Genomic DNA, 16,046 nt, shown 5'->3' on the forward strand with positions numbered 1-16,046 from the left:
TACTAAGAAAACAAAGGGAATCCTATTTAATTAGGCTGAAGAAAGGTGCAGAGGCCTTTATAGTCACTGTGCCTGAAACAGCTCCATCTAATGAAAAATGCCAAAACAAGTGTCACAGAGGAGCTTACTGATTCAAGTGATAAACCTGTCAGTGGAGTGGGTTAAAGACTCCTGGACACATTTCCATTTGTATCAAACTGCTGAAGCTCCACAACCCCTGCAGACTAAATATTTCTCCCTGCTAAGTGTTAAGCAGACAGAGTGCAGATGAAGCAATACAATCTTTGGGTAGCATGTTCATTTGAGACACGCATATTCAAAAACTCCTGATACCTTAATTATTCAAATGGAAAGATCACCCAGATTTTGGTGGGCCTGGAAAAGTTAGTCCATCACAAGAGGATGATGAAATAGCTCATGCCTTAATGTGTGCAGCCAAGACCCATGACAACAGTCTGCTCAAAATTTTACAAATATTTGAAAAGATCCATTTTGAATATGAAAAAACATGCACTATAAAAGATGTCATAATTTTTCAACCCAGTTTCTTTGACCTGTGGTTCACCCTAAAGAGAAGAGATTGTTCTGTGTATAACACAGGACAGAAGAAGTAATATGCAGCATGGATCTTAATAATGCTCCACCATTCAGAATATAAAATCTCACAAATACTCACAAAATCTCACAATACTCACAAATACAAAATTCTATTCTGACCAGAACATTTGGATATTTCCATTATCATAGGGTTCACTATCTCTTTTGAAACAATTTATAAACCTGTGTTGCTACTGAAATATATCTCCACTAAGTGCACCTTCAATAAATGGCTTTTATCATGAGGACTCCTTCACCACCTTCCACACCTAGGGAGATTTTCCTTGAAACAAGCTCTGTCAAGGCTTCCCATTTTAACAAGATTGATGACATGAGAGAGATTACTGGCATAGAGCCTTACAGTGCCTGCAAAAAATTTCAGCCTGGTTCAGCTACCCAAGAACAGACATCTCTGCTTCTATGAGTCTGCTGTGTCATAAGCCATACAACTCTGCCCTCTTCAAGAAAAATAAGTCAAAAACACAGAAAATGAGAAAAACAAAACTTTCAGGGACCAAAAGGGGTGTAAGGTGCCCTGGTCATGTGGAGGTCAGTCAGCCTCAGCACCCAGAGCCAAAATAGACCAAATCAGCATATATCCCTCCAAGATTATACACTGTTAATTCACCACATAGGCTGCTCCAGAGAAGCCATATGTTCTCATGCTCTCCCACGAGCAGAGAGAAGACAGTACAGAACATTGCACACAATTTCAGTGGTAAGCTGACATCAGCTGCCTATCACACTCTTGACCTAGCTGCTCCATAGTATTTGCAGCAATTACAACAGTTCCTGCATATTTTATTGTGAGCAATCATTTTGGTAAGAGTCCACCCAAACCTGGGTCCTAATGCCACATTTCGTTTCCTTTTCTTTGCCACCAGTTTAATTTGGCTTTTCAAAATGATGATATGAGCACTGAGTGCATGCTTGCTCCCTTCAGAAAGCAGCAAAATGTCACTTTTGGATCTCGACTGAGAGAGCCTTGCATTTCATTTTGCTGGTCTGACTCACTACCTGCAAAGTAAACACAGAATAATGCAGGAAATTACCATGTAAATAAGTCATTAAAATAAACCATTAGAAGTGGATGTTCTGAGCCAGATAGAATGTTTAGTGTACACCTACTTATTTACAAAGCATGGCTGTATGTGTTCTTTCCACACTTGTAATGAGTGCAAAGGGCATTTTCCCAACACAGAGCTCCCACACTTTTGCTGCAGTCAGATCTGTGCCCAGCAAGATGCATCTTTGAGCTTACTCTAAGGGTCCTGTTCTCAACCAAGTTCATGGACAGCCTTTTTAGGCTTCCATGCAGCTTTCTAGGCCTCTTTTTGCAGCTTTCAGAGCTGCAAACCTGCTGTTCTAGACTGACTTTCAGTCATTCTCCTTAATTCTGTAATACTCAGAGCTTTCACCTATCATTTTAATTTGAGTCTGGTATATGCAGAGTCTCTCTTGAGAGACTTTTGTGTCTTAAGTTTTAGGGGGATTCACTGATTTAAGTGAAAAAAACCCCTTTATTTTTGGATTTTAATATCACTTGAAGACGGGCATCGATGCCATCACTAAAGAGTGCTGTTACACATCATAACTCTTGCTTCATTGTGGAATAGAAATATTTTATGGGGTTTGATGGTGAAGAAGATCTGCTTTTAATTCATAAATCATGTTAAGATTTCAGTTCCAGGTAGAGTTCTGTAAAGCTTGTCTTCCTAGATAAACAAAAAATATAAACATTTGTGCTTCATATGTCCTTTCATACTGAAGTGCAGGTCACTAAGTTCACCTCATCTGTTTGACATGCTACAATACCCAAATAGAAATTGAATCAGTTTAATTTGCTGTGTCATGCACTGATTTCCTTCCTTTAAATTGCTGAGGCCTGTTTCACCAACAGTCTTCACTTTTGCAAAAGGTTTTGCTGGAAAACAAAGGGCTGATTCAGTTCTGTCACCAAAGCACTTTCATCACCAAAACATTCACTTTTACTGAGCCTTCTCATGGTTTTTAAAATGAGACTTCAGTTCATGTCCTCTGCTGGTGGTTCCAGAAGGCACTTCACTGGGTTGGGTCATTGCCATTGACCCCAGTGAGCTCTGGACCATGTTCTTGGTGAACAGAGCTAAGGATGCAGGTCAAATGGACTGTGGGGTGGTAACCAAAGGTATGGGCACTTATGTCACTTCTGTACTGTTAACACCTCTGTGTACTCTTCCCTCTTGTCTTAGAAAACCAATGAGGCATTGGTCATGGAGTCAGAATGAATCAATGGAATTTTCTGTAATTTTCAAATATATTAAAAAAGCTCTGACAAAACTTGGATTCTTTAACCAGATTTATGCAACTCATTTCAGGCTGAACTCTTATTGAACTGTGTTCCAGTTTTGCCTGAGTAACAGTGGCGCAAGAATGTGAGAAAATCTTTAGATACACATTGATGAGCTCTAAATGTCAAATATTTTGACCCTAAAATGTAATATAAAATTGGGATAGAATGATCTCATTTTTTACTAGACCTAGACACTCAAAGTTTAATCTGATTATTTTGCTTATATATTAGGGACTAAATGAATCAATGGAGACTATAGGTAAAACAAATTGATTTTACACTGTTCCCATTACTTCTAGTGGGCATTGCAAACCCAAAGGCTCTTCACACATTCAAGCTCAGCCTTGTTTTCCTAGAAAATGTATCTTATATTGTCAGTATTTAACACAGAGATATATGGCTTTTCATAAGAGGGGTTAAAACAATATGTGAACCTTGATATGAAAAAAAGAGGAATCTGACAGCTGAACTGAGCCAACTACATAGATTAGATAGGGAAAGGAAATTAGAACTAGCACAAAATGCTAACAAGCACAGAACAAATAAATGGATAACAGAAAGGAAATTGAACCAATAAAAACAGCTGCAAAACGGTATTGTTGGCATGATTTCAGGCCTAGCAGTTTGAAGAGGACAGAAACATTTCATTGTTGAGCAGCACTTTTTAAAAGATGTTTTACATGTTACATAATTATGTTTTATGTAAACTCAGCATAATTACATTTGAAAACTACTTGCAGAATCACAAACTTTCTGTAACCACGAACTCCTGAATTAGCCTTAGCTTTGTGGAGATCATCCCTCTTTTCTCATCTGGAGAAGGGGAAGGACAAAAGTTCTATTGTCCTATCCTCAAATATCAGACAGTATGGAGACCCTTAATGTCCAGATGCCATGGTTTGCCCTGCCTCTTCTACTCCTTTCTTTCAGTTCATGTTGTTTCCATACTTTGTGATTTTTCTCATTCTGATCAGTTCCCAAAGATTTTTGAGGCTGTCATGGACAGCAGGTCCATCAACATGATAGACCACACAGTCAGAAGATATATTTGAATTTCTGAGAAATTTTCTTTCTTCTGGGTGAGAATGACTTTTTTCCCAGTCACTTCAATGTTGAATAAGTCTTTTGGTTCTCTTTGCCGCTCTCCAGCCATTGATGGAGATGTGGTATTTTTGATGTTTTTTTCACCAAATACATCTGCAAAACACCAGTTTTATGGAGAGGACAGAGAGTAGAAATGACAGTTTACAAACAGAGACAGAAATCCTGATAAACTGCCTCCTCTACACTCAGCCCAAGATGAGGCTGCAATCCTCTAGCCAAGCAGATGGTGCTGGCTCCCCTTGGATGAAGCCTAAGGAATCTCTGAGTTAATCACTATACTACAACTGACTCTGTTTCATGTTAGTCACCAACAAGTCAATAAGGGTGTCTATTCTGCTATATCAGAATATTCTGACAATATTCTACTTATATCTTGTATAAGACTTCAGCTGAAGCACGCAAAGCATGCTAAAAGCCAACACCGCCACAGACTTCAAGGTAGACCTGATGGACACTTGCAGCACACTAGAGGGTCAGCAGTGTATTAGATGTAAAATTCACAAATTACTTTTTTAAACCTATCTAATTAGTAGCTGGACATGTAAACAAGCCATATGTCTAATACATTTGTTCCTTTTTCAAGTTTTTTACCCCCACAACCCTTTCTCATAGGGTAGATTACTTCTGGGAAGACATCTTTTCCCAGATGCTTGAGGCTTGTCATTCAAATAGGTGGTCACTTCTGGATTACAACCTTATTTTGATAAATTAGATGATGGATAGATAGATAGATAGATAGATAGATAGATAGATAGATAGATAGATAGATAGATAAAGCTTTATAATTCATTAATCTTATTAAAATTTCTTTCCATCTCTATTACTGAGTCTTTTTCTTCTCAATGTATCCCATCCTTAATATCACGTCCAAAAATAAAATTTAGAGGTGATATTCTCCTAGGTTTGATTCTACAGGTTTGGTTTTTCTCCCAGAAGAGCTTATACCATAACTTCTTATTGAACATACTCAGATTTTGTGTCATGTATTTCTTTCTGCATTTTGGTTTTCAATCCAGGTGAGACTGCATATTTTATTTTTTAAGGTAGGTCCTGGCAGTACCAGAGACCCTCTCTATGGGTTATTTCCAAAAAAATCAGGCTTTTGAAGAGCCTCTAGCTGCTATTCACATTTTTAGGTAGCTAACATAGCTAAAAAATCTGGGCATAGTCCCATCTCTGCAAACACTAACTGTTAAATATAGAGGAGAATAGTGAGCATGCAATGTTAGAAAAGCTCCACAAAGAACATACATACAATATTCAAAATTTAAATTAATATGCTTTGATTGACCTTGATGGCCAGAAGACACAGAAGAAAACTTCTTCCTTAATTCTCAAATGTTTATCTGTTTGGGTTTCTTCATACTCACAAGGGAATTCTTTTTATTTTCTTTGCTTAAGACTATGTGCTGGGAAAACTCACTGACTTCAATTAGGGTTCATGAGTCCTACGACAAAAAAATGATCAAGTTCAGAATTTTGGGAAATGTAATGGAACTGACTCTCTTTGTCCCGTGAACTTTATCAAAAAGATTTCTAATGCTGTTGTAAAGTGTGAAGCAGTCACCTTGACATATAATAGTAAAAAAAATGCAACCTGATGTGCATATTAGAAAGTCTGAGGAGCTTTGAGATCTGAGGATGACGAGACTCCCTCTGCAATTCCATATTGTAATGAAATGAGCATGGGAGTGAAAATCCAGAATAACTAAATTCCAGTTAAATTTCTATTCCCCATATATTTGAAATGTACCTCATGCTTATGCAATACAACATTTACATACTTAATTTTTAAAACCCACAGCATTCTAGCAAAGATTTATTCCTGTGTGTTGCTCTCATGTATATGTAAAACTTGTTTCTCCTTCAACAAGGATCATTGAAATCACAGAACTGGACCTGAGAGTGAAAGATCTTCTGTGTACACAGACCCAGGTGGTATTGTTAGAAAATAATCTTATTATAGGCCAGTGTTGGTGATTTATTTTCACCTGATTGCTATGCTGCAAGGATGAAAAAAAAAGAAAGGTACACAATTGTGAAAACAAAATGTTTCCAGAGACTGTTCTTCTGCAGCCTTCTGTGTTCACTGATATATTTTTAGAAATATTTTGTCTCCATTGTAGCCAAAACTAGTTTATGACATTTCAACTACTTCTTTGGGAGAAGATTACAATAAGTTTAATGAGACTTATTCTATTCCCGAACACTGTGAAAAGAGAACAGTACTGCTGTACATGGGAGTTTCTATTTCAAGAAATTATTTGGCCCCACCTGAACAGCTAATAAATATAATAGTAACATTTATAATAGTAAATATAAGAGCTTAGGTTTAGGATTGAAAATTCACTGGGTTTTATGAAGGAAGAGGAAAGATATAGGCCTAGTGACAAGACACTAACTCTTTGACTCAGCCTGAGAACATCTGTGCAGCTTTTTATTGCATTTAGCTTGGCCTGTTTCTAGCTAAAGGGGAACATAGAGGGCATTGCCAGGCTGAAAAATTGTAGCTGGTTCAGAGTAACCATAATGGTACAACACCAGTGACCACAAAGACAGCTAGAAAGAACTCAAAACTTGGCAGCATTTTCACAGAGACACTGTCTTCCAGCTGGTTCATTTGACACACTTGGTAACAGAATCTGGTACAAAAGGAATATTTAGGGGGGGAAAAAAAACCTCTTTGGTAGCTCTGGGCTTTGTTTCAGCCTGTAACTAACTCCAGCTACAGGAAGTATACAGTGAAAGATCAAAGTAAGAGACACTAAGTGAGCCTGTTGAAATGAAGTGTTACAGGCATATGTTCCTCATCTCACAGCTCCGTTGACTGGGTGCTGTAACAGCTGGGATATATGAAAAATGTTTCAGGCAGATTCAGCAGAAGAGCCTGTACTTCATTTGGCCAGCTCAGAGCTTGTATCTCACCAAAGGACTGCAGCAGCTCAGTGGAGGGATGCTTTATTTCAGCAAATGAGATACAAGGAGTTTATTCCTGTTTTTATTACACAAACCAGCTCAAATCTCACTGGGTAGCAAGCAGCCAGTGTGACCCTCAAGTCACTGGCCCCAGGAAGTGCATCTTGCTCCCTGCTCCTAGAATCAAAAGCAGGCCAAGGGGCTGCAGAATACAGGTCCTACCCTGGCCTCTGGCTTCTCAAAGTAGGAACAAGGTCTGCTCTTGACTCACACACCTGTGCCACCTCAACACACTCATCCCTCCTCCTCTGCTTTTGCACAAGAGCTGGTGGCAGTCTGCGCATAGGATAATGAGCGTGATGTGCCTCAGATTGCTCAGCCAGAACTGCTGCTGGTGAAGCCACAGCAAATTAGGGTGATCTGTGCAATGAATGAGTCTGACAATTAATTTCTTTCCCAACAAGAGCAGCGTGGCCAAATGGGTAAAGTTGGGAGCTGGGAGATTTGGCCTCCTACTAATTCAGCCACTGATTTTCCATCTTTCCAGCAAAGGAAGCTTCTCCCTCTGCCCTTCCCACTTCAGGTCTGCCCCATGGGCAGCAAGCAAGCGCCTTACACAGGGATCTTCGACAGCCACATGTGTGTCTGTGATCTTACATACACATGGTGTTTGTGCTGGTTCTGCCAGTTTCTAGGAGAGGAATTAAATTATTACATTTTTCATCAGAGGGAAATTTGTACTTGCATGAAGATCTGTTTTGTAAAGATACACTGGATACTAAAGACATTCCTGCCACACCTGGTGTAAATATGTCTGAAAAACCATCAGTCATCACACTACTCCAATATAGCTACTTATAATTTCTGATGATTTTACTCCTCATATTAATAGCCTTTAATATGTAGAAATATTTGGATTAAGAAAAACAAAAAAGAAAAAAACCAAACTACCAGATATGCACATGTGTATGTCTATATCTCCATGTTCTAATACCTACATGCTTGCACTGATGGTTCTGTCCAGACTTTCCTATCTTGGAAATGCACTGCAGTGGCAGTAAGGATTTGAAAGTGCAAATGCATGTACTTGAGGTGGTTAATTTCTGTATAGTATTAAATCCTCAGTGTTAGAAGCCATACTACGTATTGGGGGTTTAATAGAAACTTACAGGTGAACATAAAGAAGGATAGATAAGGCAGAAATTGTAGAAGCAAATACAGTCCAGATATTTAGAAGATCAGAGAGTAGCTCATGCTGTGTTGTAATATCTTTTTGACTTTTTGAGGATCCTCCAGACTATTATATGACAGCTTAACTTCTCACCAAGTAATATTAATCTCATTTTAATCAAGGTATATTGGTTTTCAGCTTAAGACTGAAGAGAACTATTTAACAATATAGCTTTTTTTAAAATGGTAGAGTAATTCTCTGGTGGGGGTGGGAAGGGTAAATCTTTATTTATCTAAAGAATTAATATGTTTTATATAAGCAAGGAGTATATTTTACCCCCAAATCCATCGCTGCCTGGTTGCCTGAAATTAAAATCTAATTACAGTCTCAGCACATTTTCTTTCCAAGCAGAGTGATTTGTAACATGTAAATTTGAGGCAAGTTTGATTTAAATGAAGTCCAAATCCTGGTTTAAAAACAATTCTGTTACCATAGCTAATTGATGCATGTGACTAGCACAGTGAGTTCTCCTTTATGCTGCTTGGTTCAGCCTCACACTGTACAGTAAGTGATTTGGCAGTACTGTACCCACAGCACTGCCAAGAAATCAGCAACATTTACTTCTTGATTTCTGTAGTGGATCTGTATTTTTATTGGAAGAAACCTGACCATTTTTCATATGCCTGAAAGTAAAACAACAGGGGCTTTATGAAAACTTTTTGTACCTACAACACAACTCAGTAATTCCCAAATTAGAGGAGGGCTCATTTGTACATGCTTAGAAAGGTTTCATATGTTTGCTTACAGACATTTGCAACATTAATATACAAGCCTTGGCCCTCAGGTAATGCTGTCACTGTGGAAAGCAGAGCATTTTTGGCTTGCATGTGGATGCAAAAATAGGTTGCAGTCACAGGATTAGCAAGACACTGTCTAAGTTTCCAAATATAAACATACCAATTATTTCACCATTTGAGGGATTTCTGCTTCCTAAAATCAATGGGACCTTACATTCTTCGCTGAGACTTATTTTTGAATATCTTAAGTAAAGCTGACAGCTTTTGCTAAAGTATAATAAATTGCAGTGCTTTCTTATTTTCACAGCTGATATCAGAAACACAGGGGAAGTTAATAAGATGAAAAATTAGTATTTTCAAAACTTGCTTTTAAAAGTCAGCTTACAAAGAATATATGTTCGATTTAAATACTATTTTAAATTGTCTGCCATTAACTGCAAATATTTTTTTCCTTTTATTATTGTTACCTTAAGCAGTGTCAAGTTTTCTCCAAAGCATAACATATGCAAATGAACTGACTTTTATACCTGTACAGCAGGTTTATTTTAGCTCAAAAGCCAGCCAAAAAGTACAGGTATATGAGTTTTCCCTTGTTGTAAGGATAAGGTGTACTTCAAGTCACCTATATCCTGAAAGAATATTTATAAGTATAGAAAATACACACTGCAACTTAAAGCCAGTTGAAAGAGCAGAGTCAGTTTGTTCTGCTTCATGTCTCATGACAATTTGAAGCTTTCTACTAATGGTATCTAGCAGTGATGAGGGCAGGGGGAAAGTCATGAAAATATCTTGGAAAACTAGACCAAAACACTAATTGAGAGCCTTAAAAGTTGTAGTTCAGATGCATGATTTTAGGCTCTGCAGCAGGAGAGAAGATTACCCTTGAAGAAAAAAAAAACCAAAAAAAAAAACCAAGCAAACAAAACAAACAAAAAAAAAAAACAAAAAAAACAAACAAACACTAAAAAAAATCAAACCAGAAAATTGTACATTAAAAAAAATTAGTCCAAAGCATATTGGCACAGTAGTTAGGCAGCTTATTCAAGCCCACATAGAGACTGGTGCACTGAAAACATTCCTTAAAGATTTTAGCTATGTTCCTTGATATCAGTTCTCAACATCTTCTAAGCATATCCTTTTATTCAAGGAGAATCCAGCAATGAGAGACAGAGAACTCTTCAAGTTGATTATTTTGGTTTTATTGACTTTATGGGAAAGACCTATTGGGTTTTCTGTTCTAGGACAGAGCTTCTCAACAAAAGTAATGGTAAAACATCAATTAACATCCTAAATGACAGTGACAGTAACATTCATGAAGGTAATTCATAGGCAAAACATACTGAAGTAATGCACCAGACACCCTAATACAAATGTCTTACCCCCATTCTTACAGATATTGACCTTTACTTTTCCATGTAGCCTCTAGAATCCCTTTAAAAGTGTTTCCTTTCACTCTTGATATTTTAACATTCTTAAAAGCTGAAACTGTGGAAAATAAAATGTTTGCTACAGCACTTTCAGAGAATGGGCTGATTGAAATGAATGTAGTTATAGTGATCCCTTTCCTCAAAATTTCAGTAATGAATCAGGGTACTCTTTCTCAAGGCACCTAGTTTGTCATCATACTAACACTGAAATACCACTGGTTTTAGGAGCTCTTGAGTCTGACTTGAGGCAGAAGCTATTTAGACTTTTATGCTTTGGGAAAGAAAAAAAAAAAAAAAAAAGAAACTAAGAAAAAAACATAATTAATGATTTATTTTTTTTTTAATTACTGCTTTTCATTAAGAAACTATCCTGTCCACAGCTCTACAGTTATGGATGCAGACAACCCATGCAGAAGAGAAAGCAGCTGCTGGGAATCTGTTTTGGAGAGTACATCTCTTTTGTAAGGTGATAGCACAGGGTGGGTCTGGGCATGAGCTACAGCAGGTTGGGGACCAGCAGAGAGATCCAGGGCCAAAAAGGGATGCCAGATTGCCCACTTTTTGTCACTGGAAAATTGTCCTGTTTAGCAAGAGCTGATGTGCACTCCAAAGCCTAATGAAAGAAACTGAAGTGGAAGCCACATTACTTGTTTAACTGGAATAATTTCAGAAGAAATTCAGGTTATAAAGGAGGACAGGGAGGAACTAGCTGCTTCTCAGTTTGCTGGAGCAGGGACATTCAGCTTCTCTCCTAATAATTAGGTTCAGAGTTACCCTCCATTCTTGTCTATGGGTGGGAAAGTCAAGCATAGCCTTTCCCCATCAACTCCTTGCACTGTGTAGACATTGAGAAACCAAGCAGGTGTAGCACTCAGAGGAAGCAGAAGTTCTCAGATGAGCTACAGGCCCTTCTGCAGAGAATACAAGTGCTTAAAACTGCTGCCTAAACCCAGATCTTATGTCCATGTCATTGCGGTTCAAAGGACCAACCTATTTTGGAGCACAAGTTTTAGTTTAATTGTTATTTATGTATTTGTATCATGTCCTTAAAGATTCATCAATTAGCAAGTAGAATCTATATACTTTTCTGTTGAGATATCATAATTACATTATGCAACGTTAGACTAAATAAATTCACACTGCCAAGTGCTGTAATTAAGACTGCGCTGACCAGTTTGATTTTAAAATCTTCACTTCAGACATGAGAAAAACTTATCTTGTCTGGAAAACTATATGACATAGATTCATGTCAGCAGATGGGAATAATTATTCTGAGTATAATTAATGCAATCTGAAGGGCTTCAATAGTCATGGAGTTATTATGTAACTGCACATTAATTAAATGATCAAGTAACTACTCAGTAATTTCATGGTGATTTGTGCTATATAAGATATTTGCCTTGCACAAACAAACAATGCTGTCATACAATTCAGAACGGATGTGAATATCTGCATGTTGATACTGAAATATATGCCAGATTTTTATGATGGCTTGTTCCCGAAACGGTGACTGCCTCTGAGCATATTTTCTGGAAGCAGGAAGATTAGAAGGCACATCTATTTTTAATGAAAGTGTATATTCACTTATACATAAGCCCTTTCATGGGCAAAGATGGAACTATTTCATATTTAGGCTTGAAAATATTGAAGACATGAAATATAATGATGCATGTCTGAGCCCTATATTCAGAGCCCCAGGTTTCTGAAGAAACCTTATGAGAAGTTTCTTCCCAAATCTGATCTGTACATAGGCTGGAGTACATGGGCTAGCTTGTGTTTTACTGCTCATGGCTGCAAATCCCATGCTGCAAGCTCATTTGCAGCCACAAAGTCTATGAATCCTTCGGAGCAAAGTCTGGAAATTCAGTACACTGTGGAAAATCAGACAGTACTACTAAAATATCTTAACAGTTTTGAAAGATGGGGGGGTTAAATGAGTCATGGCTGAATTTCATCTTTGCTAGACCAGATTGGGGCATTTTATTATGAATTCTTAGTTGGAGAGTGGTATCTATTTTGGTGTGTGGCAGTGGTTGATGCTGGTTTTTTTCTTTTTTATGCATATTAGAGACAGAAAAAGTCCCATATCATGCTTTAAATGCCTATACAAACCCAAAAGAGAATGTTTTGATTCTAGGTGAATAATTACATGCATTTTTAATATTTGTTTACACCTATGTAGAATAATACCTGCGAGAAGCCTTCTGGTTTCCTTTGACTCTGTTCCCCAGAGATGCAAGAGATCATACAACAGCCAGAGGCTTTAACTTTTCTGGCTTCGGTGTTACCTGGTCCAAGGGCTCCAGAGGGGAGATGAACCAAATGCTTGCAGGATCCTGACAGATCATTTGGTGTTCACAATGTTTTTATTCACAGCTGCCTGCCAGAGAAGTACCAGGCATGGGCAGGGCATGGGGACAGGGACGGCACGTTTGCTGGTGATTCAGGTGATAGAACTACATCTTCAAAAGGGCAAAAGGGGAAAGGGAAAAGGGGAAAGGCAAGAGCATAGGAAAAGAGAAAAAGGGAAGCAGGAAAAAGGAAGGGGGAAAGGGGAAGGAGAAAAGGGGAAGGGGAAAAGACAGATCACAGAAAAGAGAGGAGACCAAACCACAGGATGAATATTCTGGTCCTAAATAAGCTATGATCCCAGAAGCACACTTCTTTATAAAACACCTCTGATAGAAGTTATGATGAAGAAAGTAAAAAACAATGAACAAAGGAAACAGGAACATTGGAAGGGAGGAAATAAAATGTACTGTTCTGTGAAAGTTGAATCAAACTCATATTGCATTAGTCTTTGCCAATATTGATTACTTACCTTTTATAAATTAAGGCAGTGTATTTAGTGTCTATTTTTACATTCCATGCAGGGATAAAGGCCAATATCCAGCTCTTATTTAGCTGTTCACTTTTTCACTCTAGTGAGGATTTATTTTCATTTATAAATTATATTCCTAAATATATTTCACAAATTCTTTCATTTACAGAATATGTGGGAAAAAAAAACTTCTTAAAACAAAACAAAACAAGCAAAAAATCAAAAAGAGACACTTGAGTCATTGTTCAAGGAATAGAACCATATGTAGAGTATTTTGAGGGCTATTGGTGAATTATATTTATTCCAGTGTAACAAATCCTAATGCATTGGAGATACCTTCCTCCCCTTATGAACCAGTGGACTTGAGTACAGCTAATGGTATCACTGGTGACACTTTCCAAATTTTTATCTGTCCTATTCCTATTTATAGGAAATATTAGTGGGTTGCATTTTCATCCATAACTTCTTCAACATAAACTACTGGCAATGAAACATAATGCTATTTCAAAGAGGCATTGTTATCTTCCCAAATGTCTTAGTCCTATTCCTGTGTCCTCCTCACACTTCATGCTCCCAGATTGCGAACATCCAACTTCTGCTTCAAGCTGTGATGCAGATGAAAAATCTCACTAGGTCTAAAGATGTAAGTGGAAGCTCCCCCATAGTAACACACTGTAAATCTCCCAATAACTTCAGCCTTCTGCTGGGATCTCTTGTGGGGTTCTCAGGCCAGAATCCATGAATAACCCAAAACACCTGCTCCTTCTGAGCAAGGTTAAATTAAGGTACACATGGACTGCCATTAAGAAGAGGAAAGACTAATGCATATCCAGAGAGACTAAACCATTTGGACCAAACTATGTTTATATATTGCCTACATACAGTATTAATCTTTGCATCACAGTGCAACTTTACTACAAACTAAAGCTGGTATACTCCAGGTGTCCCAAGGGTGTGTTCTCTGCTGACCTCAGTGAGGTCCTAGCATGCAATTTATTCCTGGAGGCTCCTAATTTGGGGATGAAACTTTTAAACTGGGGGAAAATCCACTACTCTGAGGCAGTTGCACTATTCATTTTCAATAAAGGTTTTCAGAGACTTGTCATACAAAAGGCAAGCAGAATTAATAACTCCATGCCTATTTCCAGTCACAACTAAAGGCATGTGTTTGCAACATTATCAGTCAGTCTAATCTGGACTCCTGGATCTGGCAGCCCTGACTGGACAGGAATCACTTTCAGTCTTGAACATCTCCAAAAAAATGTCTACAGGTTTGAGGTTAATACAATGAAAGGTCCCAGGAAGGTTGTGATAAGGATGAGAATGTCATCTGTATGGCTTTAATGAGCCAAAATATTTGAGAAAAAAAAAAAGTCACAAAAATATCCGTGTCTTCCTGTAGGAGAAGATAGGTTTTCCCTGCCATCATCTACCTGACATTATGAATACATGGGGAAAATGTAGAGGTACACTTGGCTGTTTGTGAGGAACAATTTCAATTATACCATCTGATTCATCTCCATTATTTTTCTTTTGCACTTAATTAAAATATGTTGGAGAAGTGATCAAGGATGGGAAAAAAAAAAAAGAAAATAAAAAATAGAGAAGAACAGCTGCTATCCAAAGAAGCCATAAATGAAGGCTGACTGTATGAAAATATCATCAGGAGCAATAAACTATTGGGTGATACTGCATTGGGTTTGAATTCAAGAAAGCAAAACATAGTATCTCACTCAGGACAGAGACCTTATTCTGGAGAAAATTTCTGATAAAAACAGATCTGCTGTCTGTCCAAGTGAAGGGATTAACACATGCAAATACTTCTTTACATCCTGCAGAAGTACTGCCATAATTTATCCCTGCTCTGAATCTGATCCTTTGCTACTTTCTTTCATCTTGAACCCCTGTACTCTATTCCTAGCCACAGATGGCACAGAGCTATGTGTTTATCCACATGTACACAAGTAGATTAATGATGTAAAACTTCTGTTCAGGGGTGCAAGTACCAAACTATACATGTCCATGCTGTAAACAGAGGACTCGCTTTGCTGACTCTGTTTTACTGGCTGAAATGCTTAAGTCTGCTCATTCTGTCAAATGCTTACAAATTCTCTGTATGCAAAGAAAACCAGAAGTTTAAAAAAACCAACCCTCTTGAATATCTTAGTATTGCATCAGCTTAGGTTTTTTCATTTATCTAGGAGTCATTTCTGATGTAGACACAAAGAGATGTCTGTGTATCTTAAAAGACATGACAAAATGTTCTATCAATCCTTCACCAGAATGTATTGCTAGAAAATATTAGGGAAGTATTTTTTCAAGATCTTGTATCAGCAACACATGTCATCAGAAGGGAAACATCTGAATCACTTCACTGGAATCAAAACTTAATCACTACTAAGTTTTTAACACTTAAAATTCTTAAATCTTAAAAAATACCTCCTGCTTGTAAAGCTGATAAAACATGTACCAGCCGTTCTGCAAATGAGATTTACTGAAGATGCTACTGCAGGTAAAAAATACTGAATAAATAGTATGTTATCTCATTTTTTACTTTGATTCTGTGGGAGATGAAAATTAAGTCATAAAAGATACACAATAAGAGAAATGGAGAAAGAAATTGTGTAAACAGCAAGGTAAAATCCTTGCACCAGATTCTCAACATAAAGCATGTATGCAAATCACTTGCAAGTGGCATATGATCTCCCAAAGAGACAGGTGTTTCCTTTTTCTTAGTGGTAATAGATTTGTGGGTTTCTGAACTAAATTAGTAGAAATAGGCTGAAATTTAATAGCACATAATGCAGTCTAGGCATATAAATTACAGGAATTTGAGGGTATACAGAGAAGATTGAGAGTAGGAAGCAGACATGGAAGAAGA

This window comes from Cyanistes caeruleus, chromosome Z (assembly GCF_971803275.1).
Source record: "Cyanistes caeruleus chromosome Z, bCyaCae1.hap1.1, whole genome shotgun sequence".
Taxonomy (NCBI): domain Eukaryota; kingdom Metazoa; phylum Chordata; class Aves; order Passeriformes; family Paridae; genus Cyanistes; species Cyanistes caeruleus.